Genomic DNA, 27,312 nt, shown 5'->3' with positions numbered 1-27,312 from the left:
AGAACTTAAAACGGTTAAAGAAGTCATCTATAATACTTGCTTCTGCATCTCCTCTTGAGCAATTAATTGATATTTCTTATCTTTCTCTTGAATCATCCATTCTAGATTTCTGAAAATTTGCAAAAGACTTTAGCTTGTCTCAGAGCTTGCCAAGAAAAGAAACCTAGAACTTTATTTCTTAAGGGTCTGAACCTTTAATTACCATGTTCTTATTGGTTTGTTATTATTGAAATTTCCATAAAGAATTTTCAAGGAACATGGAATAATGAGTGACTTCTCTTTACTTTATATGTAAATAAATTTACCCAATTGATTGGTTAGTGTCTTAGTCCGTTTTGTGCTGCTATAACAGAATAGTCGAGACTAGGTAATTTATAATGAATGGAAATATATTGGCTCATAGTTCAGGAGACTGAGAAGTTCAATATCAAGACACTGGAATTTGTCAAGGGCCTTCTTGCTGGGCCATGACATGGCAGAAGGCAAGAGGGTGAGAGACGGCAAGAGGGGGTCAAGTTACTTTTTTACAAAGGAACCCATTCCTCTCAGGAGGGTAGAGCCCTCATAGCCTAATCAACTCTTAAAAGTCCTACCTCTTAATTGTGTTACAACAGCAATTAAATTTCAACACAACAAACATTCAAACCATAGTAGATAACATCAATCATAGATCCTCATTATAACCAGGACACCCAGCCTGCACAGCAAATACATTTTGTCTGCTTATCAATAGCATTAGAACCTAGTTGGTAGATTGTAGTTATCAATTCTATTTCAGTGAAATTTTTTTCTATGTTCCCCTTGGAGAAATGTTGCTCCTAACAATCAGAAACAGAGACTGAGTTTGTAAGGAGAGAATTCCACAATATGGACATTTTGAAATATAAATTATTTCTACTTTCACCTTTATTTTCTCAATTCATATTGTTACAATCTCATTATATTGGCCATTGTTTCAACATATGTGCTGTTACCAGAAGGACAGTTTCTCAACACTGAAATTATAGTGCTCGAGCTGATGCCTTAGTAACACTTTCAGCCATTCAGTTAATAGTTTTTAAAAACTGATCCTAGGCTATTTCACATGGCACAACCAGTGAATCCAATAGTCGTGAGCCTGTTGAACCAACTCATTTGCCATAAAATGAGCTTCTTAATTTCAGACAATGTTGTATGGATTATCATGTTGATGGATGTGTTACTTTGTAACCCTTAACTAAAGCTGTTTAGGGAGGTCCCATGTGTGGAAAATCAAACCCATATCTACACAGTTTATCATGTCTACTGTGGATGAATGACTTTCATTTCGTGTCAATGCATTTGATTGTAATAGGTGTATGCCCGGTCTCCCTGAGTAACAGTGTGATATCAAAGACAGCGTCCAATTATACTGGCAAGTCAGACATAGACTAGTGGAAATAACTAGATCAGTTTGGATGAGAAGGCATCTGTATTATTGGGCCTGTGCATAACCTTTTGTGCCACCATGACATTTATGACTTTTCTGTGCTAACACTGGGGTGACCTGAAGAGAAACTGGATGACTTTTGAAAGGTATGTCATCTGTTCTGTTGAAAGTTGTGATCAATTTAGTGCTCAGAGATCTATCCTCTGAAAGGATTTCTGTTCTCCATCATGCTACTGGGCTGTCCTGTGTAGGCCTATAATGAAGAAGATGTGCAGTTCTGAATAGTGCTACCATAAACCAACCCATACGTGAGTCATACCCCAGTATATTTCTCTACCATTAATTAGTCATAAGGAAACTCCTTTTGTGAATATAGTGTGAGTTAGGGAGGTGATATAGGTGTCTGTAATTTAAAATGCTTTCTAGAGTTACTTGGGGTTAACCAGAATATACTACTCCTAGGCCACAAGAGGTTGTTGCTGAGATTGACTAACCTTCATGTACCTAAGGACATGCACCTCATTGAAAGTCATTCTGTCCCATGGACTGACACTTAGTTTTTACTATGGTCCAGTAACAGACATGGAAATTTTTAAGTGATGAGAAGGAGAAAATTGCTTAACCTTTCTCCAGAAACCTAGGGACTCATCCCTTTGGGATACCCAAAACTCCACACACTCCTGTTCCAACACCGATTCCTATAGCTTTATAAAATGTACTGAATTATTTGGGTTGAGTTTTAGAGAAGCTTATACTGCCACCTGGACTTTATGCAGTGCCCTCTCGTTATTTCGATTCCACTCAAGATTAGCAGTCTTTTTTACATTTAATTTTATTTTTTGAGACAGAGTCTTGCTCTGTCGCCCAGGCTGGAGTGCAGTGGCGCGATCTGGACTCACTGCAAGCTCCGCCTTCCGGGTTCACGCCATTCTCCTGCCTCAGCCTTCTGAGTAGCTGGGACTACAGGCGCCCGACACCACGCCCAGGTAATTTTTTGTATTTTTTAGTAGAGACGGGGTTTCACCGTGTTAGCCAGGATGGTCTCAATCTCCTGACCTCATGATTCACCCGCCTCGGCCTCCCAAAGCGCAGGGATTACAGGCGTGAGCCAAGCAGCCTTTTGAATAAACTAAAAAAGACAGGTTGGAGCAGTGTTTCCAAATGTTTGCTAGCTACAAATCTAAAGAGACTTATCAAGTGCTGTGCATTATGCTTGGTGATGAGAGATGAGAAGAGTGATGGCATCTTTTAAGAGAAAAGAAATATTCTAAGATATTTCGGACCAAAGGACCTTCTCAAAATTTTACTTACAATTGATCTCTGAATCTTTGTGTTCTACACCTGCCGTGGTTTGATTTTTTCTGTAAATATCATGTATTGAAAACTTAATTCCCCAAATCATATGTCAATGGGAATCAGATTTGATGCCATTGGAAGATAACTAGGATTAGATAAGGTCAATAGAATGAGGCCCGTAACGGGACAGGTGGTTTTATAAGAAGAGGAAGAAAAGCCCTAACTGACATGCTATTGCTCTCTCACCATGTGATACCCTTCACTAAGTTATGACACGGCTCTCACCAGATACGCCTCCCTGACCTTGGACTTCTCAGTCTCTAGGAACCAGACCAAAATAACTTATTTTCTTTATAAATCACCCAGTCTCAGGGTAATTTGTAATTATAGCAAAAGAAAATGGACTAAAACACTCCAGACTCACTGCCATGTATGTAATTACTAGAACATTTAAGACATTTCTTATGTTATTAGTAGTCTAAGAGAATATAATTCACAAATGGGCAAGAGTGCTATTTTGTGAAATTCCAAAACAATCAAGACTTCTGAGCTACTCTGTTAGATAAAGTAGGAGCACTCATTGCCATGAGGCAAGACTGGAAAGATATACTGTTGTCCATTTCATCTAAAAGTAAACTGCTTTAGATACTTCCTGTTTATGGATATGGAAAACAAAAGAGTCAGTGATTAGTTACTTCATGTCAAATGCCATACTCTGTGTTGCTGATCTCCACTAACAATACCTTTGTTAGATTAATTTCTTTGAGAAACAAACAATAAGACAGGATTAATCAAAGATTTTATTAGAGAGATGCCTGTGAGAGTAATTGATGGTGGGCAAGGGGAATCAGAAAGGCTGGGAAGGCTAGCAGATCATGAGTTAAGTTGAATTTTCCGGTTAGAATGGATGGCCAGGCACTTGGAAGTGACTTGATTGGAAAATCAGTGTTGAGGAGATCTGGTAAGAGGTGTGTATAATAGACCTTTATGAATGGGCAAATAATGTGAAAATATTTGTTTTCACTCAGATGCTTGGTAAACAGTGACCTCTGCAGAGGATGATTACAATAATCAAGTTGATAGGATGACTTTTTCTGTGGATACCAGTCATGATTCCCCAGTTTTTTCAGTGACTTCTCAGTGGTTTCATTGAGCCCTATCTTCAAATGCTTTCAACATATGACTTTAAAATGGGTTTAGAAACCACCATGGCACATTTATACCTATGTAACAAACCTGCATGTTCAGCACATGTATCCCAGAACTTACAGTAAAATTGAAAAAAAAAAAAAACAAAAAAAGCAAAAAAAGAATCAGTTTAGAAAAAGTGGCCATGGTGGCAAGGATGGAAATTATGCATGGGCCCAGCAACGTGGACTTCCAGTCACCATGGTTGACCTGGCTAAAGCCATCGCTCAGTGCTCAATTTGCCAGCAGCAACGATAAACACTGAGGCCCTCACATGACACTCAAAGGTGATCAGCCAGCTTTCTGATGGCAAGTTAATAACATGAGACACTTCTGTCATAAAAGAGGCAGCATTTTGTTCTTGCTATATTAGATACTTTGGATATGGATTTGTATTCCCTACATGCAATCCTTCTGCTAGAACTACCATTCATGGGCTTACAGAATACATTTCTATCATCATGGTATTTCACACAACATTGATTCTAAGGAATTCACTTCATGGCAAATGAAGTGTGGCAGTGAAACCACACTCATAGATTTCACCAGTGTTTCCATGTCTTCCCATCAACCTGAAGTAAGTGGTTTGATAAAACAGTGAAATTGTGTTTTGAAGAGCTGGTTACAGTACCAGCTAGGTGGCAACATCTTGAAGGGCTGGGAAAATGTTCTCTAGAAGGCTGTATATGCTTCATGTATATGATTCACGGTCCAACATTTAGAGAGTGGAAATGAAAGTGGTACCACTCACTGTTACTCCTACTGACCCAGTAGCAAAATGCTTACTTCCTGTTTCTGTGACCTTGTGCTCTGCTGACCTAAATCCGTTAGTTCCAAAAAGGAGAATGCTTCCACCAGGAGACACAACAATTATTCCATTGAAATGAAAGTTAAGACTGCCATATGGCCACTTTGGACTCCTCATGCCTCTGAATAAACAGACAAAGAAGAGAGTTACTGTGCAGGCCAGGGTGATTAATTCTGACTGCTATAGGAAAATTGGACTTCTGGCCCGGTGCGGTGGCTCAAGCCTGTAATCCCAGCACTTTGGGAGGCCAAGGTGGGCGGATCACCTGAGGTTGGGAGTTCGAGACCAGCCTGGCCAACATGGTGAAACCCCGTCTCTACTAAAAATACAAAAATTAGCAGGGCGTGGTGTTGTGTGTCTGTAATCCCAGTTACTCAGGAGGCTGAGGCAGAAGAATCACTTGAACCCAGGAGGTGGAGTTTGCAGTGAGCTGGGATCGTGCCATTTCACTCTAGACTAGGCGACAAGAGTGAGACTCTGTCTCAAAAAAAAAAAAAAGTTGGACTTTTATTCCACGTTGGCTGTAAGGAAAAGTATGTCTGGAATATATCCTTGAGAAACACTAACTCAGCAAACCATCCGTATGGAGAACTTGTTCTCTCATAACGTAGACTACCCCTGATGTAGCTATATAATTTCCACCCACCTGCCATCTAGCAGTATATAAACATTTAAACTTTTTTTTTAAAAAAAGTTATTTTTAATAAAATTGGGCATATTTAGGGTATACAACACAATTTTTTATAGACATATACATAGTGAAATGATTACTTTACATTAGACATCTAGACTTATTCATCCTACATAGCTGCAACTTTGTGCTCTTTGCCCAAAATTTCCCCATTTTCCCACCTCCTCATTCTTCATAACAACTGTTTGCTCTCTGCTTCTAAGAGATGTACTGTTTTAGATTCCACATATAAGTGAGATCATGCACTATTTTTCTCTCTGTGTCTGGCTTATTTCACTTAGCATAATGTCCTCCAGATTTACCTATGTTGTTTCAAATGACAGGATTTCTTTGTTTTTTCAGGCTAAATAGTACTCCATTCTGTCTGTCTCTCTGTGTTTGTGTGTGTGTATCACAATTTATTTTTTTAACTGTCACATAAGTGTTTTTATAATTTACAGTATGATGTTTTGAGGTATATATATGTTGTGGAATGGTAAAATGTAGGTAATTAAAGAATACATTACCCCATAATGCATTTATAAAATGTTACTAATAAAAATCATAGACATTTCAAAAAATGATATATAACAGGACTGCTCTTGGGGTTTGCATGTCATATGACAACAAGTGTCTTTTTAATTGTTAATCTATGTATTTGAAGATTCTATTTACATGTAATTGTACATATAATTCTCACAAAATAATCAGATATTAAATTAAAAATTGAAACTATTTGAACACAAAAATGTAATATCCTACATTTAACTTTATTTTCATGTTTTGTTGTGTTCTGGTAATTATAATTAAATGTTACACTAAATTGTTCATCGAGGATCAAGGAAAAGGTTAAAAGGCAGAATTAGCCATAAAATGTGAAAAGTTCAGTTATTATAAAAATGTTCAGATGCATTAGATTTTATAGCACAGCTGCACAAAAGGTATCAAAAATGTGAGAATATAAGGGAAGAGCAAATTAAATCAAATACATATTCAATAACTTTCAAAGATTAAACTATATAATATGCAAAATACATAATAAAAATTAGCATATAATTTGGAAGCAAAATTGCATTGAAATTCTTAAAGTATTTATGCTTGTATGTGTTTTGATACAAAAATATGCATACATATTTCAAAACTTAAGAACACTAACACCCCAGCCTGGATGACAGATCAAGACTCTCTCAAAAACAAACAACCCATCTCCACCCCACTCCACACACAGACTTAAGGACGATCCACACAAAATACTTTCACTATTATTTTTAATGTGCAGGCAGTGTCTCACTTCATTACCCAGGCTGGTCTTGAGCCACTGTTTTCAAGTGATCCTCTGGCCTCAGCCTCCCAAAGTGCTGGGATTACAGGCGTGAACCACTGTGCTGGCCCACTAATTTCTCATTTAATTTACAGCTATAAAAACTATGTTATACTATTACAGAGGAATATATAATTCATTTCAGAGATCAGAATATATAGAATCTTATTTTCAATTTACCAGAAAAATTACTCTATATACCTTAGATAAATAATTCAAGTAGAATGAAATCTAAAGCTTACATAATAGATTTACATCAGAGTATTTTTTTAGAAATACTAAATATTTTTGCAAGTGCTGAGGAAAGTATAACATGTCACCATGATTTGATAGAATTGTTATAAATGTTAAAAGTGATTTTTTGTAAGAAGAGACCCACAGGAAATTTGAAGGTAAAATTCCTCAAACTCTGAACAATAAAATTATTTATGAGCAAAAATGAATTAAATTATCATTTATTCACTTACATTGTTGACTATTAATCAAATAAAATATTTTTAAAACATCCGTTATATACCAAGAACCCTACGAGACACTGAGAATATTTTGATGAGTAGGAGATATTAGAATCTCTGCCCTTCATAATTTGAGGACCCTTAACACGGAGTGGCATTAATAAAAAAATTACATTTACAATCTTCTGTAACTCTGCTAAGTGTGATAAAACAAGATTAGAAGAAATGAATACTTTAAATATAGCCAATCAAACAAATTACTTTCTTCCAAAATAATGAGACCTAATTCCATAAGAAACCTTATTCAAATTGTCAAAATTTTCTTAATGTAGATTTTTTGATATGAACTGTCAGGTATGTTCGGCTATGTAAGTTAGACTAAGATATGGGATAGAGAGGTTTTTTAACAAAACCTGATTATTGGATTTCTTCACGCATATACTATTTCATTAAAGTAATAAATTTACTAACTTTCTATTTGGAAGGTCTGAGTTCTCAAAAATACTTTTATGATTTATATAATTTAGTCCTCACATGATTTTGTGAGATAAGAACAAGCATTACCTTCTTTTCACTGATGGGGAAACTGTGTTCAGTAATTTATTCAGTGTAAGAAAGGTAGAAAGCAAACACACCCAGATTTCTTCCCCCAGGGTTTTTGACTCCAGAGCCTCTGTACTTAAGTACTGCAGTGATTTGATACAACACGTATATATGTTGAGCAGATGGTCATTCTCTGTCATGATTTCTACATCTCTAAAACAAAAGTTTTACTCAGCGTCTAATTATGTGAGAATAAAAATTGATAAGATAAGCCTGAACAAACTATATTTTTATCTTAATTGCAGCAAATGCATCCATATAAACTTGTTCAGAATGATAGAAATTGTAATAATTTTTTGGTGTCAGCCTTGCAAACAGCAAATTGGAACATGTGAGCCTAGTCCATCAGCAGTCATAATTTCATATTTGTCCTCAAATTTAGGATTTTGAGAAGATGTTTGTTACTCTTAATTTTTAATTGCCTCTCCAATTGCAAAGAAATATGCAATCAAGCACTAAAATTGGACTACCCTTCGTCCAATGAAATTCTCACTCTGTAAAATCCATGATTTATGTTGTTAATAAAAAAGAAGGTAGAAGAAACATTGCAGACAAAGACACTGGTCTTGCTTAGAGACCCTGTAAATAGGATAGACATAACAGTAACTCACAATTATCAGTCAATCCTTATTCTAGTCTATTCCTGATATATACATATATGTATATATGTATACATTATATTCCTCTGATATATGTATATACATATATACACACATATATATACATATCAGGAATAGACTGTTATATAAATGATATATATGTGTATATATAATTGTACCTCTGCAATAACACATATTGTGTAACATTTTTACTTCTCATGTTTCCATATTCTGCACTATATTATGAAAACTTGGACATTATAACTTCAAATTTCCTTAGTGTCCAGCACAAGGCCTACTTCCCAAGAGGGCTCATTACATCTTGAAGAAAATTAGCCAGTTCAACATATGTCTTGTTATCTTAGCAATATCCTTGTTACACTCATTAAAAATAAACACATTTTTAAATGTCTAGAACTATAAATTTTGTGGAAATCAAATTGAGTTTCTTTTTATCAAATATAAATTATTTCTGTATCTTATCTGATATCAAAAAGTACAGTGGCCAAATTCAGAAGTATTGGCCCCGTATGCTTTCTGAGTTTTCAAATGATAATGGAATTCTTTTGCAAGTACACATTTTCTATATAACACAATTATTTTATTTTGGATAGCCAGAGGGGGTGATGTGTATCAAGTACTACTGAAGTACATGAAATATGTTGTACATATTTGAAAAGTTAATCTAATATGCATAGTAAACTTAAAGGGTGAATCTATAAAGAGTAAAATTAATCTATAAAGAGTGAAAATCCATACATGGTTTAGAAAAGTATTGATTCCTAGGCAACATGGTGAAACCTCATCTCTACAAAAAAAAAATACAAAAATTAGCCAAGTGTGATGGCATGTGCCTGTAATCCTAGCTAGTCAGGAGGTTGAGGTGGGAGGATCACCTAAGCCATGGGAGGTTGAGGCTGCAGTGAACTGTGAGCACTCCGCTACACTCCAGCCTGGGTGACAGAGCAGGACCTTATCTCAAAAAAAAAAGAAAAAAAAAAAAAAAATATATATATATATATATATAGTTACTACAGTTTTTGCAAGTGTTCTCAGTCACCTGGCCAAGAATATTATAACAATGAATGCAGACTAATAGAGACCGTAACAATTAATTGTGTAATTTCATGAAAAATATCTTATTCACTCATTAATTCAATTATTAATTTAGTATTCTATTATTAACTTATATTAACCTTTATAGATTAATATACATATATTTATTAGTTATCTAGTATTTGGTATGCCTTTGTTTACTAATTTAGATGTTAAAAATAATGTTTAAGGTAAAATCATAACTCTTAAATATCAATACACGATAAAAGTTTAATTTAACTCATGAATTGAAGAGGAAACTAGCACAATGTTCAAACTCATTTAAAGTTTAATTTGCCACCACCACCGCCACACACACACACACACAAACACACACAGAGGCAACAATGTATATTGAATTGAATGTACAAATAGATGCAAAATTGATAAATATCCACAATCCAATAATCAATTGTATCTCCATTGGACACAAATTGCATGTCAACGACCAAGCATTATTAGCATTATTAATAGTATGCTACAATTTACCGAATTGTAAAACAACTCAAACACAATGAAAGAGAGGGATATCCCAGAAGGATGTGCTTGATAGAACACACAAGAATCATTTTTCTTCATTTCAAAGAATTTCACAATTTGTTTTTCTGACATGGGCATTACACATTTATATGGTTTGGCTATGTCCCCACCTAAATCTCACCTTGAATTGTAGCTCCCATAATTTCCACGTGTCATGGGAGAGACCTGGTGGGAGTAATTGAATCATGGGGGCGGGTCTTTCTCATGCTGTTCTCATGATAGTAAGTCTCCCAGATCTGATGTTGTATAAAGGGGAGTGCAAGACCTGATTTTGCCACACCTTTGCCTTCTGCCATGATTGTGAGGCCTCCCCAGCCCTGCAGAACTGTGAGTCCATTAAACCTCTTTCCTTTATGAATTACCGAGTCTTGGGTCTGTCTTTATTAGCAGTGTGAGAACCGACTAATACACACATATTGCTATATTTATAGCAATGAACAAGAAAAGACAATAGCTTTTGCCCTCATGGGGTTTATATTCTAATTTTAAGATGATACCACAATTTTGCATGACCTAAAGAAAATAAATAAAATAAATCTTACCTTCTTGATTAGATAATGTGTTCACTAAATATAGAACATACATATTTCAAAATGTCTATTTCCTTCTTTAATGTTCATGGAATCCTGTGACACTTTAATATATTATTGAACATTTACCTTGTGTTTGCCAACTTGTTGTACTAGTGAAATACAAATACAAAAACTGAGATGTATTGCCTGCCCTTTTTGGAGAAGAGATGAAGGTGGAAAGTTGGAGGTGAAAACCATAATTTTTATAAGATATGGGTAATGCTCCAGATTTTTCATAATATGTTTGTTAATTTTATAGAACTAAAATTTTTCTTTCAATTTAGTCTACTCTAGGACAGTAATTAAGGACTCAGGCACTGATAACAGAATGCTTGGATATAAGTTTGGATTCTGCCAAATACCAGCTGTAAGACGTTGGGAACATTACTTTTCTGAGACTCAGTTTCTTCATTTATCAAATAGAGGTAATAATGTTACCTCTTAAAGCTGTTGTGAGATTTAGATAATGTATATATGTTAAGCTTGTTAAAGGAAGAGTGTCTATTAAGAATCATGTTGTTAATTATTTTTATTATCCTTAGCTTTTTGTTTATTTTTTCTATCTAAACATCAAGATTGTTGAGTGCAGGAACCACTTCCAAATCACTGGAAACTCCTACACATAGAACTTGTTTGGAGTTGAATTTTTACTATCCTGCCTCAAACTTACATGTGCAAACTTGTATATTCTTGAATTTTTTTATTCCCTTTAATGATTAATATCTGTAATTCGCAACAATGATAATAATCTGTCATTGGTGTCATGTATGCCTGTACTTACCTTTACTTGGTTGAAATAATTAAACTGTAATTTCATACTACTATTCTTAAATGTTAATTTCCAAATGTAAATTTTATTTATTTTACTTTAAAATGTTAGTTTTATTTAGCACAGATAAGTTGATAAAAAGCCCAAAATGACTTGCCTAACCATAGACCTAATGAGGATGTAATTACAGCATCATTTTAAAATAGTTTATTTACCCGTAACCTCACTTTACATAATACATAAGTATTGCTTCAACTGTAATTTTATTAGCTTGGATGTAAAGGCAGATTAATTCATTGTTAAAGATTTTTGAGTGATGAATTCAGGTAGAGTAAGAAGATTGATTTTAGTTATTCAAAGAAACTGGTTTAAGGTTTGGGCTTTTGTTTTCTTTCTTTTTTTTTTTTTTGAAAAAAACAGATTCCAAAATACTTTTGTTACAGACAATTATTTTTATTTAAAAAATGGGACAGAAAATAAGCTATTAAAATATGAGGTATAAAATATATCCTAGGTTTATAATGGAAAATAAAATAATATAATATCCTTAGATTTACAGCCCTTCCACACGCAGTAGTTGCTTTGGTATAAATCCAATTTCCATGTTCCAAGAGCAGGTATATTTTTCATTAATATCATGTTATAGCTAAGGAAACTGAGGCTAAGAATTATTTGCAAATGGATAAATAAGTTCATGTAATAGACATTGAGAGCACTATAAATAATAGAGCTATTATCCACATAGTATTTTTTATTATCATTTTAAAGGAAAAATAACAACATCATACAGTGTTATAGTTGAAAAGTGTGTGTTAACTTGAAACTCTTTTGTTCCCAGTAAGAGATTGTATTCTCTGACTAGGAAGTGTCAGAATCTAGAGTAGAATCTAATTTGTTTTCTCATAAACTCTTCTTCCTTTTGCATTGTATTCTCTTTGAGAAAAATTTTTTGAGGATAATTTTTAGAGAATTTTGGAGAAAAGAGGAGTTAGTAATACCAGGCATCCTTGTGCCTTTGTACATCCTCATGTAAAATGGATGTAAATATTTGTACTAATTTCAAAGACTGTAGATTAAAAGAATAAAACATACAAAACACTGATCATTGGGCCTGATGCAGATTAAGCCCTTAATAAAATTGTAACTCTTGCCCTGACATCTTTAAGAAATTATCTCACTCTATACTGAAATATCTATTTGTCTATTTCCCTATATTTTCTCCTGAAACATAAACTACCATTCATGCTTCTACTATGTCTTGTCAGTCCTAATCCTAAACAAGACTTCTGAAAGTTGTTTACATGTCATAATTTCTCCTTTCATTATTAAATTCACATTTGTAGGGACTTTAAACCTATCATCATTAAAAGTACCTAAATAGCTGTGAGGATTAGCAGTGGTCTTTGTCTAGCCACAGGCCTAAATGCTTAGAAGTAGACAGATTTCCATGAGAAATATTGGCTTTCACATATAGAACATGCAAGTATATAAATAAAAGATTTATTCATATACATGGGCAGGGAACTAATTTGTCACATTATACAAAAATTAACTGAAAACCTGCTATGTGCCAGAATTATTTTAATATATATGTTCTCTTTTAATGGTTTCAGCATCCTTATGCTTTATACCTTTCTTATTTCTTTCCTTCCTTCTTTTCTTTTTCATTCATTTTCTTCCCTTATTTAGCTATACTATAAATATTTTTCAGTCTTAATATGTGCCTAGGGGATGTGGATTACATATATAATATTTCCCTAAAGAACTTTAGTATATGGAAGAAGCATTTTATTTTCTTTTATTTTATTATTTTACTTTAAGTTTTAGGGTACATGTGCACAATGTGCAGATTAGTTACATATGTATACATGTGCCATGCTGGTGTGCTGCACCCATTAACTCGTCATTTAGCATTAGGTATATCTCCTAATGCTTTCCCTCCCCCCTCCCCCCACCCCACAACAGTCCCCAGAGTGTGATGTTCCCCTTCCTGTGTCCGTGTGTTCTCATTGTTCAATTCCCACCTATGAGTGAGAACATGTGGTGTTTGGTTTTTTGTCCTTGGGATAGTTTACTGAGAATGATGATTTCCAATTTCATCCATGTCACTACAAAGGACATGAACTCATCATTTTTTATGGCTGCATACTATTCCATGGTGTATATGTGCTACATTTTCTTAATCCAGTCTATCATTGTTGGACATTTAGATTGGTTCCAAGTCTTTGCTATTGTGAATAGTGCTGCAATAAACATACGTGTGCATGTGTCTTTATAGCAGCATGATTTCTAGTCCTTTGGGTATATACCCAGTAATGGGATGGCTGGGTCAAATGGTATTTCTAGTTCTAGATCCCTGAGGTATCACCACACCGACTTCCACAATGGTTGAACTAGTTTACAGTCCCACCAACAGTATAAAAGTGTTCCTATTTTTCCACATACTCTCCAGCACCTGTTGTTTCCTGACTTTTTAATGATTGCCATTCTAACTGGTATGAGATAGTATCTCATTGTGGTTTTGATTTGCATTTCTCTGATGACCAGTGATGATAAGCATTTTTTTCATATGTCTGGTGGCTGCAAAAATGTCTTCTTTTGAGAAGTGTCTGTTCATGTCCTTTGCCCACTTTTTGATGGGGTTGTTTGTTTTTTTCTTGTAAATTTGTTTGAGTTCATTGTAGATTCTGGATATTAGCCCTTTGTCAGATGAGTAGGTTGTGAAAATTTTCTCCCATTTTGTAGGTTGCCTGTTCACTCTGATGGTAGTTTCTTTTGCTGCGCAGAAGCTCTTTAGCTTAGTTAGATCCCATTTGTCAATTTTGGCTTTTGTTGCCATTGGTTTTGGTGTTTTAGACATGAAGACCTTGCCCATGCCTATGTCCTGAATGGTAATGCCTAGGTTTTCTTCTAGGGTTTTTATGGTTTTAGGTCTATTGTTTCAGTCTTTAATCCATCTTGAATTAATTTTTGTATAAGGTGTAAGGAAGGGATCCAGTTTCAGCTTTCTACATATGGCTAGCCAGTTTTCCCAGCATCATTTATTAAATAGGGAATCCTTTCCCCATTGCTTGTTTTTCTCAGGTTTGTCAAAGATCAGATAGTTGTAGATAAGCGGTGTTATTTCTGAGGACTCTGTTCTGTTCCATTAATCTATATCTCTGTTTTGGTACCAGTACCATGCTGTTTTGGTTACTGTAGGCTTGTAGTATGGTTTGCAGTCAAGTAGCGTGATGCCTCCAGCTTTGTTCTTTTGGCTTAGGATTGACTTGGCAATGCAAGCTCTTTTTTGGTTCCATATGAACTTTAAAGTAGTTTTTTCCAGTTCTGTGAAGAAAGTCATTGGTAGTTTGATGGGGATGGCATTGAATCTATAAATTACCTTGGGCAATGTGGCCATTTTCACAATATTGATTCTTCCTACCCATAAACATGGAATGTTCTTCCATTTCTTTGTATCCTCTTTTATTTCATTGAGCAGTGGTTTGTAGTTCTCCTTGAAGAGGTCCTTTACGTCCCTTGTAAGTTGGATTCCTAGGTATTTTATTCTCTTTGAAGCAATTGTGAATGGGAGTTCACTCATGATTTGGCTCTCTGTTTGTCTGTTACTGGTGTATAAGAATGCTTGTGATTTTTGTACATTGATTTTGTATCCTGAGACTTTGCTGAAGTTGCTTATCAGCTTAAGGAGATTTTGGGCTGAGAAGATGGGGTTTTCTAGATAAACAATCATGTCTTCTGCAAACGGACACTTTGACTTCCTCTTTTCCGAATTGAATACCCTTGATTTCCTTCTCCTGCCTAATTGCTCTAGGCAGAACTTCCAACACTATGTTGAATAGGAGTGGTGAGAGAGGGCATCCCTGTCTTGTGCCAGTTTTCAAAGGGAATGCTTCCAGCTTTTGCCCATTCAGTATGATATTGGCTGTGGGTTTGTCATAGATAGCTCTTATTATTTTGAGATACGTCCCATCAATACCTAATTTATTGAGAGTTTTTAGCATGAAGGGTTGTTGAATTTTGTCAAAGGCCTTTTCTGCATCTATTGAGATAATCATGTGGTTTTTGTCTTTGGTTCTGTTTATATGCTGGATTACATTTATTGATTTGAGTATATTGAACCGGCCCCACTTGATCATGGTGGATAAGCTTTTTGATGTGCTGCTGGATTCGGTTTGCCAGTATTTTATTGAGGATTTTTGCATCAATGTTCATCAAGCATATTGGTCTAAAATTCTCTTTTTTTGTTGTGTCTCTGCCCGGCTTTGTTATCAGGATGATGCTGGCCTCATAAAATGAGTTAGGGAGGATTCCCTCTTTTTCTATTGATTGGAATAGTTTCAGAAGGAATGGTACCAGTTCCTCCTTGTACCTCTGGTAGAATTCGGCTGTGAATCCATCTGGTCCTGGACTGTTTTTGGTTGGTAAGCTATTGATTATTGCCACAATTTCAGATCCTGTTATTCGTCTATTCAGAGATTCAGCTTCTTCCTGGTTTAGTCTTGGGAGGGTGTATGTGTGGAGGAATTTATCCATTTCTTCTAGATTTTCTAGTTTATTTGCATAGAGTTGTGTGTAGTATTCTCTGATGGTAGTTTGTATTTCTGTGGGATCGGTGGTGATATCCCCTTTATCCTTTTTTATTGCATCTATTTGATTCTTCTCTCTTTTCTTCTTTATTAGTCTTGCTAGCGGTCTATCAATTTTGTTGATCCTTTCAAAAAACCAGCTCCTGGATTCATTAATTTTTTGAAGGGTTTTTTGTGTCTCTGTTTCCTTCAGTTCTGCTCTGATTTTAGTTATTTCTTGCCTTCTGCTAGCTTTTGAATGTGTTTACTCTTGCTTTTCTAGTTCTTTTAATTGTGATGTTAGGGTGTCAATTTGGGATCTTTCCTGCTTTCTCTTGTGGGCATTTGGTGCTATAAATTTCCCTCTACACACTGCTTTGAATGTGTCCCAGAGATTATGTTGTGTCTTTGTTCTCATTGGTTTCAAAGAACATCTTTATTTCTGCCTTCATTTCGTTATGTGCCCAGTAGTCATTCAGGAGCAGGTTGTTCAGTTTCCATGTAGTTGAGCGGTTTTGAATGAGTTTCTTAATCGTGAGTTCTAGTTTGATTGCACTGTGGTCTGAGAGACAGTTTGTTATAATTTCTGTTCTTTTACATTTGTGAAGAAGCATTCTTATAATTAAAATTACTTTACAATGTAATTTTTTTTTTTTTTTTTTTTTTTTTTTTGAGATGGAGTCTCGCTCTGTCGCCCAGGCTGGATGGAGTGCAGTGGCGCGATCTCGGCTCACTTCAAGCTCCACCTCCTGGGTTCATGCCATTCTCCTGCCTCAGCCTCCTGAGTAGCTGGGACTACAGGCGCTCGCCACGCCAGGCTAATTTTTTGTATTTTTAGTGGAGATGGGGTTTCACCGTGTTAATCAGGGTGGTCTCGATCTCCTGACCTCGTGAACCGCCTGCCTTGGCCTCCCAAAGTGATGGGATTACAGGCATGAGCCACCGTGCCTAGCCTACAATGTAATTTTTATACTAAGACGATCTGTAAGGCGTATGAGTAACTGCCGGTAGTAATGTCTAAGTGTGCCGGAAAGGTAGGGGAAAATTTCACAGAAATGGTAACCTGAAGGTGATCAACGTATTAAGAGTTAGCCACTAGGTTTTGAATCCTCAATTTCAATTTAACATATACAATTTATATGATTTTAGATGAGTCATGTGATTTTTTTTTTTTTTTTTTTTTTTTTTTTTTCTGAGACAGAGTCTTGCTGCATCACCCAGGCTGGAGTGCAGTGGCATAATCTCGGCTCACTGCAACCTCCGCCTCCCAGGTTCAAGTGATTCTCTTGCCTCAGCCTCTCAAGTAGCTGAGATTATAGGAGTGTGTGCCATCACACCCGGCTAGTTTGTGTATTTTTAGTAGAGATGACTTTTTGCCATGTTGACCAGGCTGGTCTTGAACTTCTGACGTCAAGTGAGCCCCCTGTCTTAGCCTACCAAAATGCTGAGATTATAGGCATGAGTCACCTCGCCTGTCCTGAGTTATTGGATCTTTTTGACATCAATTTTGCTAATCCATAAATTGGAAAAAAATAGTACCTACCTGGGAAGACTGGAATAACAATTAAAAAATTTACCTAATCTAGGTTAGGGCAGGTGGATTCCACAATACACATCATATTATAAGCAGTTTGCCTATAAGACTGTGTGATAAAGCATATGTAGAAGCATGTAGATGGGAGATGAAGCAAGCAAAGAGAAGGTTAGGTTGTTAACCTTAGGTCCTAGATAGGTGAGTATTTAAATCTAATTTCTATACTTTAGGAGTTCTGATAGACTTTCGTCTTGTAAAAATATTCTGAATACATGCTACAATTCCATCTCTCTAGATCTCTCTTTTCTCTCTCTCTCTCTCACGCGCGCACACACACACACACAGAATGCATTTGTATTAAGAAGTTAATAGTGTTAATTAATAATTTTCTCTGGTTTAAAATAGAATTATTTACATACTCTTTAAAGAATAATTTCTCCCTAGTAGATGAAAAGCATATACCATTAGTGGGAAAAGCAGCAGGTGTGCTATTTTCCTACAGCTCTTTTAAGTAATGTCATGTATAATGTATTCTTATTGCAAGAAAATAAAATAGTCTAGTTACTGTTTGTCAATTTTATTGCATGACTGTGAGAATGGAATTGGAATCTCTGTAGGTAAAATTTAAAAACAAATATATCCTTAAGGAATTGGTGAGAAAGTAACTCCTATTCACAAATTCTTCACAAATTAACCCTCGCCTTAAAGTGTTTTAAGTACAGTCAAAGAATGCTTTTGAAGTTCAGCCTCAAAAAGAGCAAGAGGCAGACAGAGAATATTATGTGCATCATCAAACATTGCACCATATTTACCAATGGAATAAGAAACCATTGAATGAAATAATTGCCTTGAGTAGTACTATTTTAGAACTAAATAACAAATTTCTAAATTAACAACAACACACATACATGCCTTATTTTGATACATCTAAATGAATGAAAACTGACATACTTCAAGTCTTAATCACTGAAAATTTTTTAACAATAGAGATAAGGATTTGTGGGAGAAAAACATACCAAAAATAAGGTCATAATCAAAGGATTTGAAGTAAGAATAATGGACTTTTACATCAAAGAAACTGGAAGAGATGAAGAAATACCTTTCCTACAGGAAAATGATCTTCAACCCAGCACTCTACTTCAGTCAAAAAATATTAATCAAAAGTGTGAATCAAATGATATTTTTGAGATATTTGAAGTTTTAAAAATGTATATCCCATTTCACCTTGCTGAGAGACCTATTGGAAAATTTTCCCAAATGTCCAACAATGATAGACTGGATTAAGAAAATATGGCACATATACACCATGGAATACTATGCAGCCATAAAAAATGATGAGTCCATGTCCTTTGTAGGGACATGGATGAAATTGGAAATCATCATTCTCGGTAAACTATCGCAAGAACAAAAAACCAAACACCGCATATTCTCACTCATAGGTGGGAAATGAACAATGAGAACACATGGACTCAGGAAGGGGAACATCACACTCTGGGGACTGTTGTGGGGTGGGGGGAGGGGGGAGGGATAGCATTGGGAGATATACCTAATGCTAGATGACGAGTTAGTGGGTGCAGCACACCAGCATGGCGCATGTATACATACGTAACTAACCTGCACATTGTGCACATGTACCCTAAAACTTAAAGTATAATAATAATTAAAAAAAGAAAAAAAAAAGAAAATTTTCTCCAGCAAAAAGAGAGATTATAACAATAATATGTGTGGTCCAGGAAACAAGGATCCAACAGAGAAGTGAGGCAATAGTAATAGGCAGAATGATGCTGATAGGAGGTTTCAGAAGTACAGCTGAGTTAACATCTAGAAGAAGTCACTTCACATTGCAGCATTCCAAGGTGGGAGTCTACAGTGGGGAAACAAACAAGTAAACAGAAAGGAATTGCTTGCTGTATTTCACCATATTGACAGGAGGTTTACATTTAAGTTTGAAAGCACTGAGAAAAAGTATTAATTGGACATTATCAAATGAAAATCGTAAGAGCTACTTCATCAGAAAATGAAAATTTAATCCACAGATTGTTAGGAAATATTTGCAAGTCATATGTCTAGCATAGAGTTTTCATCTAGAATGTTTAAAGCACTCTAAACACTCAGTAATACAAAAACAAAAAACCCAAATAACAGTAGGCAATATGTTTGAACAGTTATTTTACCAAAGAAGATATGAAGGTGGCAAACAAGGATTAAAAAGATGTTTGACATAATTGATAATTAAATTAAACCACAATAAAATATTTTAGTTTAGTTAAAATAGTTAAAAAGTTAAAAAGACCACCCATACCAAGTATTGGAGATGATACAGAGTAACTGGAACCCTCAAAAACTGCTGATGGGAATGTGTAATATAAACCATTTATGATGAAAAAAACTTAGAGAAAAGCTAGAATTCTACACCAACCATCTTAAATTTTCTAGATTCCACATCAACCATCTTAAATTCTCTAAGGAGAATCTGTTATGAGCTGTCAGTCTGTAGCTCCTGCAGAGGCTCTGCTTCCTTTCTGGCATTCTTCTGTCATCCAATCAATGAAAGGAAGATGTATGTTCTTTCTGTTTATAGTATGTTACTACTCTTATGTTATGTTTATTTTCATCTCCAATTTACTCATTGGATACCTCTGGGTTCTGAGTCATCTAACAAAATACACTTTGTGTATTCATGTGATTCGTGTGAGGGAGAATCTCCCTGGGGCTACACTGCAGTCTTAGGTAGGTCCCCACACTTTCAGAGGCTTTTCCTCCAGGATTTTTCTCCACGCTCTCACTGTAAAGATCTGAGAATGATTCTGTGAGATCCAGGGAGTGGGGAGGGGAAGAGTTATCCTTTTTAAATGAACCCAGATCTTCTTTCTAACAAAGGCCTACTCTCCAGTGGGGAAGAGTTTGGCCAGAGTCATGCCAGGACTGTTAGCAAGGGCATTTGTCATACTCTAGCCCCCTTTATACTTTCTATCTCAATGAAAATGGGAAATTCATATAAGAAGAAATATTTCTTTTTTTTTTTTTTTTGAGACGGAGTCTTGCTCTGTCACCCAGGGTGGAGTGCAGTGGCGTGATCTCGGCTCTGCCTCCCGGGTTCACATCATTCTCCTGCCTCAGCCTCCTGACTAGCTGGGACTACAGGCGCCCGCCACCACGCCCAGCTAATTTTTTGTATTTTTTAGTAGAGATGGGGTTTCACCATGTTAGCCAGGATGGTCTCGATCTCCTGACCTCGTGATCTGCCCGTCTAGGCCTCCCAAAGTGCTGGGATTACAGGTGTGAGCCACCACTCCCGGCAGAAGAAACATTTCTTAAGGCTACAGGCTAGAGACACAGACCCAAGAAAAGACTGAGATTTAACTGGAGGATCATAGACCATAGATCATAGATTATATCATTTCCCTCTCTTATACATTACCATCAAACCAACAGAGCCTCAATACCATAAAAGACAATAGTTGAAAGCTGCAAATCATAGACATTCTCTGTAGATGAGTACTTAGGAAAGTCCAAAGCAAAAGGGACAACAAAACCAGACACTAAAGGAATTTGAAATCAAGTCTTAGGCACCGTTAGGTATAGCAAACTCTAAATAAAGCCAAAGCCCAACCACATTGACAGAGATCTCCACATTAGAGGCCTATTCATCTCAGTTCCTATTACCTGATACAATATGCTTGACTTTCAACAAAAATTTGCAAGGCATACCTAAAGGAAAGAAAGAATAATCTGAAGAGACAAAGTAATCATCAGAACCAAATTCATACATCACGAGGATGTTGTAAATACCACATAGATAATTTAAAATAACTATGAATAATATGTTAAGAGATCTAATAAAAAAGGAAGACAGAATGCAAGAACAAATGAGTAAACAGGGAGATGGCGACTCTAAGAAAGAACTGAAAGAAAATGCTAGAAATAAAAAATACCATAATAGAAATAAACACCATTGATAGGTTCATTAGAGAATGGACATAGGTAGAAAGCTAAGGAAAGATCAGTGGGCTTGAAAATATTTCAACAGAAATTTCCCAAACTAAAACTCAAAGAGGAAAAATAAAATAAAATAAAATCACAGCAGAGTATCTAAGTACTGTGGGACAATTTCAAAAAGTGTATTATGTGTTATTGTAATATTAGAAGGAGAAGAAAGAGAACAGAGCTGAAAAAATATTTGAAAAAATAATGGCTGAAAACTTTCCAAAATGAGTGACAAATGATTCTCATGTCCTGGAAGTTGAGAGAACACTAAGCTAAATAAGTTATAAAGATAAAAACAAAACAAACAAAAAAATTTCTCTAGGCATGTCATATGCAAACTGCAGAAAATGAAAGACAAAGGAAAAATCTTAAATAAAGCCAGAGGGATTAAAAAACACTTTTTCTATACAGGAACAAGGATCAGAATTACAGCCCACCTCTTATCAGAAACTGTACAAATGAGAAGAGTGCAATGATATACCTTTCAAGAGAAAAAGCCCACTAACCTAGAATTCTATACCCAGTAAAATGATACTTTAAAAGTGAAGAAGTAAAAACTTTCTCAGACTAACAAAATCTGAGAGATTTTAATGAAGGCAGACATGTCATGCAAACAATATTGAAAAAGGGAGAGTGAAATAATATAGGTCAGAAACTCAGATCTACATGAGGAAAGGAAGACAGAGAAGGAATAAGTAAAGATAAAATAAAATGCCTTCTTTTCCTTATTAATAGTTATAGAAATAACTTCAAAGTAATAATGATAACCTGATAACCATATATTGGGTGATTATAGCCTATGGATAGGTGAAATAACAGTCATGTCAGAAAGATTAGGAGAGATAAATTAGGAATACTCTGTTATAAGGTACAGGTGCTACACATGAAGCAGAATACTGTTATTTAAAAATCAAAGTAAATTAGTTAAAAAAGGATATTGTGACTGGGTGTGATGGCTCATGCCTGTAATCCCAGCACTTTGTGAAGCTGAGGTAAGAGAATCATTTGAAGGCAGGAGTTCAAGACCTGGGCAACATAGCAAGATTTTGTCTCAAAAAAAAAAAATTCATAGTCTGCTCTGGTGATATGTGCTGGTAGACCCAGCTACTCGGGAGGCTGAGGCAGAGGATTGCTTGAGTCGAGGAGATCAAGGTTACAGTGAGCTATGACCAAACTATTGCACTTTAGCCTTGGCAACAGCAAGACTCTGCCAAAAAAAAAAAAAAGAAAGGAAGGAAGGATATTGTAAACCTCAGGACAATCAATACAATAATTAAAAGAAGTGTAATTGGTGCTCTTAGAGAGAAGATAAAAATAATCATGTAAAGTACCCAACTAAAACCAGAGCACATAGAAAAAGAGGAATATGGAAATCAATGAAATACAGTTACAAAAAAATTGCTTATCAGAGTGGAGAAAAACAAATAAACAAGACCCACCTATAATCTATTTACAAGAAACACTTTAAATATAAAGACTCAGGTAGGTTAAAAGAGACGAGAAAAGATATATTATGCTCCCACTAATCAAAAGAAATCTTCAGTAGCTCAAGTAATTTCAGATAAAGCAGTCTTCAGGGAATCAATTCTGCAAACAGACATAACAATCCTATATGTGCATGCACCTAGCAACGTTATGCCAAAATATATTAGACAAGTGATAAAACAGACAGGAATAAGAGAAAACCCACCATTACGGTTGGATACATTAAATACCCCTATTTGTAACTGATAAGCCAAGCAGGCAGAAACCTCATAAAGATATGCTTGACCAATCAGCACTATAATACAGCTTGATATAATTGGCAATTATAGAGTACTCTATCCAACAGCAGGAGGAATTCTTTTGAGACTGTGTAGAACATTTAGCAGGATAGCACACATTCTAGACCATAAAACACACCTGAGCACATGAAGACAAAATGAAATCATAAAACATATATCCCCATGCCACAGTGGAATAAAAGTAGGATTCAGTAAAAGAAAGATAGTTGAAGAAATGTCCAATTATTTGAAATTTAACAGTGTACTTTGAATAACACATTGATCAAAGAAGTCTGAAGAGAAACTTAAAAAATATTTTGAACTAAATGAAAATGAAACTATAACTGGTCAAATCATGTGAGATCCAGAAAAAGCAGTGCACAGAGACAAACGTATAACATTAAATGCATATATTAGAAAGTAAAATCTATAATCAATAACTTAAGCTTCTACTTTAAGAAGCTAGAGAAATAACAGCCAAACTAAGCAAAAGAAGAGAAATAATTAAAATTAGAACAGACCTCAGTAAGATTAAAAATAGAAAAACAATAAAGAAAATAAACTAATACAAAAGTTATTATTTGAAAATATTAATAAAATTGGTAAAGACTCTAGTCAGGCTAATCAAGGGAGAAAAGAGAGAGAGGACACAAGTTATTAATATAATAAATCAAACAGGGATTGCCATTATTGTTCCTATGGGCATTAAGAGGATATATAAAAGGATACTAAAAACAATTTTCTGTCTCAATATTTGAAAATGTTGATAAAATAGACAAATTTATTGAATGACACAAACTATCAATACTCATGCAAGAAAAGATCATCTGAATAGGCCTCCATATATTAAAGAAATTGAATCAATAACTAATACTCTTTCATAAAAGAAATCACCTCAGATTAATTCACTGGTAAATTCTATCAACTGTGAAAGGAAGAAATGATGCCAATTCTAAATAACCTCTTCCAGTAAAATGGAAGCAGATGGAACACTTCCTAAGTCATTTCCTGAGGCTAGCATTACCCTAATTCCAAAAGTAGAGAAATGTATTAAAATAAAGGAAAACTATAGACTAATAACTCTCATGAACATAGACACAACATTCTCAACAAATATTTAAACTTGAATCCAACAATAAGTAAAAAGAATAATAAATTTTTTATTTATTATAGAAATATATAAACAGTAATTTATTCCACAGTGCAAAGTTAGGTCTCCATTTTAAAATTAATCATTGTAATCTACCATATCGATACTCTAAAGGAAAAATATTTTATGATTATATAAACTGACACAGAAAAAATATTTTACAAAATTTAACAACTAATCTGGATGAAAACTCTCAGAAAGCCAAAAATAGAGGAGAAAAACAGCAATTTAGTAAAGAACATCTGTAAAATCCTACAGTTATGCTAATTCGTGTAGAAAAATGGATACTTTCCTCCAAAGGTCTGGAACAAGGCAAGAATGTCCTCTCATCACTGCTATTCAACACTAGGAAATTCTAGCTAGTGCAATTACAAAATAAAAGCATGAAAATATATGCAGACTAATAAGAAAGACATAAAATGGTCTGTATTCCCAAATATTAAAAAATGCCTTAAATAAGTCAGTATAGCATGGGTCCAGGATAAAATTTAATACTGTATACAAAGTCAACTGCTTTCCCCTGTAACAGCAATGAACAACTAATATTTAAAGGAAAAATAATACCATTTGTAATAGTATCCAAAATAAATAAATAATTGGGTATATACCTACAAAACTATGTACTGACCTATATGTGGAAAACTAAACTCTGATAAAAATCTAAATAAATATTATAAATAAATAGAAAGAGATTTCATGTTCATTGACTGGGAGCCTCAATATAATTAAGGCTCTTCTTACCTGTTTGATCCATAGATTCAGTACAATCCCAATCAAAATTACATCAAGCTATTTTGCCAATATTGGCACCCTGGTTATAGAGTTTTTATGGTAAGGCAAAAGACTAGAATAACCACCAAAATACTGAAGAAAATAAGGTTGGAGAATACACTCTGCCTTATTTCAACACTTAACCATTAAGCAACAATAATCAAGGTAGCCTGGTATTGACAAAAGAGCAAGCATGTAGATCAATGGAACAGAATAGATAGTCCAAACATAGACCCAAACAAATGTAGTCAACTAATTTGTGATAAATAATCAAATGTAATTCAAAGCCAAAAGTATAGTCTTCTTATTAATTGGTTTTGGAAGAATTTGATATTCATATGCAAATAAAATGAACATAGGCATTGAATTTACAACTTACACTCTTCACAAAAATTAGATCAAAATGAATTACATACCTAAATGTAAAACACTTCACTACAAAATTTCTAGGAGAAAACATAGGATAAAATGTAGATGACCCTGGCCTTGGCAATACATTTTTTGATACAACACCAAAAGCATAATTCATGACAGAAAATGGAAATTTGGACTTTATTAAAAGTAAAATCTGCTCTGAAGTGACACTGTTAAGAGAACAAAAATAACTACTTGGAGAAATATTGGCAAAACACATATCTGATAAAGGATTTTTATCCAAATGTAAAAGGATTCTTAAAACTCAATAATAATAAAACAAAGAACTAATTAAACGTGCATAAGATCTGAATAGACAATTCAACCCCCAAAATATACAGATGGTAAATAAACATATAAAAAGGTGTTCAACATCATTTGTCATTAGAAATTTAAGCAAGCAACAATGAGATACCAGTAAATACCTATTTAAATGGCTAAAATCCAAAGAACTCACACTGCTACCGCTGGCAAAGATGCAAAGTAATAATAACTCCTGATTAATTGCTGGTAAACATTTTTTAAAAATCATGGTACCACCACTTTGGAAAACAGTTTAATAGTTTCTTCCAAAACTAAGTAAAGTTTATTACATTCCAAAGAATTAGTATGGCAATGGAGGCAGGGTTAAAAGAGTGGTGGTGAAACTTGACAAATACTACCTCAAGACCGGTGATCAAGGTTAACATTAATGGTGACTACTTATATACCATATGATGTGATGAAAATGACACTTCACTGCTTCACTTCTTAAAGAAGATTTTACTTCTGTGGTCTTTCTCCCCAGTACATATTACTTTTGTACAACAATGGAAAAGAAATCAGATGAATCATAACTGCAGGGTGTTCTACAAATACTTAACCAATAGTCCTAAAAAATCTCAAGGTCATCAAAACAAGACAAGTAACAACCAGGAAGAGCCTAAGAAGATATGACTACTATATGTAATGTAGTAGCCTGAATAGGATCCTAGAAAAGAAAAGGGAACATAATGTAAAAAATGAAAAAGTCTGAATAAAGCATTGACATTAAGTAAAATTCATTAGTTAATATCCTAATATTAACTCATTAATTGTAACAAATGTGTTATACTAATATGAAACATTAAAAATCATAGAAACTGGACAATATGGTATACATGAGAACATTCAGCACTCTCTTCCTAATAACTTTGTAAATTTAAAACTCTACTAAATTTTTTAAACAAAATATGTACTGAAAAAGTTAATATAATAAAGATCCATGTGCAGGATTTTCTGGGATGTAATTTTTCAACTTCTTTGAGTTAATACCCAAAGTATGATTTGTGTGAGTTGAGTATGATTATTGGATCACATGGTAAGAGTATGTTTAGTTTTGTAAGACATCCTTATGCTCTTTATAGCAGCTTTATTCATAATTGTCAAAACATGGAAGCAAAACATTTTTGTCTATAAGTCGCATATAGCCTTTGACTTTTATATACTTAAGCTATCTTAATTTCAATGAAAGGTCAATGTTTAAACAGAGAACCTTTTTTCATGAAAGCTAAAACATAGACAATGGAAAAGAAGTTATACTTACTTTTTAAAAAAAATCAATAATCTATAAGACCATATGTGGAGAAAGGAAAAGGAAGTACAAAATAAGGCATAATTTATTTAAAATCTTATTTTATAAAACCAGCTCTGTTTTTCAAAAGCAAATAATCATGTTGGTAAGTGTATGATGCTATGGTCTCATCCATTTCTGTTTAATAATAATATTTTCACCCTCTAGATAACGGCAAAGTTGTCTAGATAATATTTTTTAAGGCAAGCT

At 34.6% G+C, this 27,312-nt stretch overlaps 1 protein-coding gene across 9 annotated transcripts in view; it reads left to right on the top strand.

Moving 5' to 3' along the window:
* LOC100609532 (protein eyes shut homolog) overlaps nucleotides 1-27,312 on the top strand; it is a 2,075,858-nt gene that overhangs the window by 260,253 nt on the left and 1,788,293 nt on the right. For 4 of the 9 annotated variants that reach the window (XM_054685923.2, XM_063813138.1, XM_054685924.2 and 1 more), the window contains one exon: nucleotides 10,840-10,980. The exons of the other annotated variants lie outside the window; for them this stretch is intronic. The gene's annotated coding sequence lies outside the window, so the exon portion shown is untranslated. The remainder of the gene's footprint in view (nucleotides 1-10,839; nucleotides 10,981-27,312) is intronic. 9 annotated transcript variants of the gene reach the window in all.

This window comes from Pan troglodytes, chromosome 5 (genome assembly GCF_028858775.2).
Source record: "Pan troglodytes isolate AG18354 chromosome 5, NHGRI_mPanTro3-v2.0_pri, whole genome shotgun sequence".
Classification (NCBI taxonomy): Eukaryota; Metazoa; Chordata; class Mammalia; order Primates; family Hominidae; genus Pan; species Pan troglodytes.
Note: the sequence above shows the minus strand (reverse complement) of the source record. Positions and strands in the feature narration are given on the sequence as shown.